Below are 3212 nucleotides of genomic sequence, written 5' to 3' on the forward strand. Positions count from 1 at the left end.
TGGTAGTTAGGATAGTGGGGTTATGCTGTCGAAATTTTGTTAGATTTCAAGTAATTTATTATATTTTATTTGTTTTTTTCAATTAGAATTTGCAAGAATGAGTGATAATCGTACGTGGATGTACGCGAGATACAATGATCGTACCGCATTTGAAACGGGGCTTGAGTTTTTCCTTGAGTGGGCGTTCAATCAAACGGCGTACACAGATGGACAAGGTAACATTAGGTGCCCGTGTAAGAAGTGCAAGAATCAAGCGTATTTAGATGTACCTACGGTCAGAGAACATGTTAGTAGGCGTGGATTTGTCCTGAATTACAAAGTTTGGGTTTGTCACGGGGAAGCACTGCTGTCTATGCCGAGAGAACATGCTATAATGAATGAGGATGATGGATTATACAATAACTACGAAAGGATGGTGCATGACCATGCTGGACCTAGTAATTATCAAGATCCTCCAAATCTGGAGCAGCCGCCCAATAATGACGCTCAACAGATTTATAACATGTTGGATGCAGCGGATACTCCATTGTACGCAGGATGTGACACGTACACACAATTAAGTTGGATGACTCAATTCATGAGCATAAAGACTGAAAGCCACATGTCAGAGAGGACTTACAATTAGATGTCTTCGATGATGAAAGCTGCTTTACCAGAGGGTAACAACTGTCCAGAAGACTTCTATAGTACGAAGACTTCTATTTGGAGGTGGTGCAAATTGATAGGTCACGGATCTACGGCGTCGGGAGTGCCGGGCAGAGTCAGGCTAGTAGGGGGTCTATCCGCAGCACGGGCAGTTCTGCGGTGTCTCAGCAGCTTTATGAGACACGGATCTCCACGCTGGAGGAGCAATTGGCGGTAGAGCAAGCACAACGCCAACAGATGGAGGAGCGCATGGCGGCAGATGAAGCACAACGCCAACAGATGCAGGACCGCATGGCTCAATTGGAGGCGTTTATGAGGATGTATAATGCTCAGCCACCTCCACACCCTGATGCCGATGATGATGATGATGATGATGCTTAGACTTATGTTTATGTTTTCAAACAAAATTACATTTGCACTTTCTTTTCAAATTTATGTTTTATTGAACTATATATTTCAAGTGCTTTAATTATTAAAACTATATATGTTTTATATATTTATGGCAGTGATGATGATGATTGCATTTAACATAAACAAATAAATTCAAATCACATTATAATAACCAAATTAAAACACTTTTGGTGTATTAATGTTAAAAAAAAAATAATAATAATTAATTAATTAATTATTAAATATTAATTAAATATTTTACCGACGATAAAAATAAGGATCGAAACGAACTCGCTCACTAATTAACAACATATTTAAGGTATTATCTCCACATATTCAAAGATTATAATTATATGAGTGAGTATATAGCATTTAAATGAATTAATAGATGTAGATATATCAATAATACGAGTGTTCTGTACTGGTGATCACTCGAAAAGAATTTCAAAGTTAAGCGTGCTTGACACAGAGCACAAGCAAGATGGGTGACCCGCTGGGAAGTCGGGTCGCCGACTGGGAAGTTCGTCTAAAGTATGCAATACCGTATAAATACGGAAATAAATTGTGGATATACAATATACAATAAAATAAATAAATAAATAAATAAATAAATAAATAAAATAAAATAAAATAAAAAAATAAAATAAAAAACATTACCGTGGGCAAAACGCCGTCGGTAGTTACCGACGGCAATTTTCCCTCGGTAAATACCCGGCCATCCTCCGGCATGACCCACCGGCCGGCGGTAGCTTGTTACCGACGGCGATTAGCGGCGGTAATAGCCGTCGGTAGTTTTCCGGCAGGGTCAGCCGGACTCCGGTGGCTCTCTACCGACGGCAAAATAGCCCTCGGTAACTAGCGGCGGTGTCTGCCGCCGCTAATTCTCCGGCTAGGCTCCGCCGTTTAACGGCGACAATTCCGGCGGCATCGCCGCCGTTAACTGCCGACGGCGGATGTTCGCCGCCGTTATTGTCGTTGCCGACGAACCATTTAGCGGCGGGGGATTGCCGCCGTTATCGCCGCCGGTAACACTATTTACCGGCGGCCGTCTTTTGTTACCGACGGCATTTAGCCGTCGGTAATCAACGCTTTTTTTGTAGTGTTGTATTGTATGTCTACACACATTTTATACTTTATATTCAACTGCTAACTTCTAATACTATGATTTATCATTTCATGCAACGTAACTTTTTTTTTCTTCCCTGACATTGATCGTGCTTAGTGCTTACCCTAGTTCGGACAATATAACTTTTTAGATACAAAATTAATCATGAAAGACTATGCATTAATCATAAAAGACTATGCATTTTTAGCTGATTTACAAATATAATTATATTTAATTTTTTAATTAACTCTAACATAACAAAACGTTAAAGAATAAATATTGGGTCTTATGCGTGTGCAAAACCCAATCAACCTATATATTGAGACGGAGGAAGTATAAACTAAAATCGTACTCAACGAAAACATAAATATACAATAGATATACTATTAAAAAATGAAGTTCGTAATCACACTTTTGATAGAGCACATACATAGTGCTAGTAGAAAATCTACGATATTGACTATGCCAATCGACGTCTATTGCCTAACGCAACATAATAAAGCTTTTTGATGGCTAGAGTTGTAAATTATGACACATAATATTGAAAGAAGAGTTTCTTACTTTCAAATTTTCTCTCTTCTCTTTTATTTTATCTATTTTATTTCTTTTTACAAATTGTTAACTTCAATTCATGTAAAAAAAAACTCATATTTTATATTATATATAGATTATACAATACTCATTAAGTTGATTATGTTGTTGTTATACACTATTTTAAATTAAATACTAATATTTAAATTAATATAGTAAACTTTATTTTGTTACCAATTAATCTAATTCATAAATAATGGCATTTTGACATTTTTACATAATTTAACATTTTAAAAATAAATAAATATATCGTGATCTATACATCGCATGAAAGAGCATACTAGTTGATAATATGGTTGTAAATGAACAGAGCTACTCGCAAGTTATTAGAGATTCGGCTCGAAAAAAGCTTGTTCGGAGCTCGATTCGATAGTAAACGAGTCGAGCTCGAGCCTGACATCACTCGGCTCGCTAAGCTCGCGAACATATTCGGATTCGATTGTTCGCGAACATGTTTGCGAGCCTGTTCACGAATCTTCAA

This window comes from Salvia miltiorrhiza, chromosome 6 (assembly GCF_028751815.1).
Source record: "Salvia miltiorrhiza cultivar Shanhuang (shh) chromosome 6, IMPLAD_Smil_shh, whole genome shotgun sequence".
Lineage (NCBI taxonomy): Eukaryota > Viridiplantae > Streptophyta > Magnoliopsida > Lamiales > Lamiaceae > Salvia > Salvia miltiorrhiza.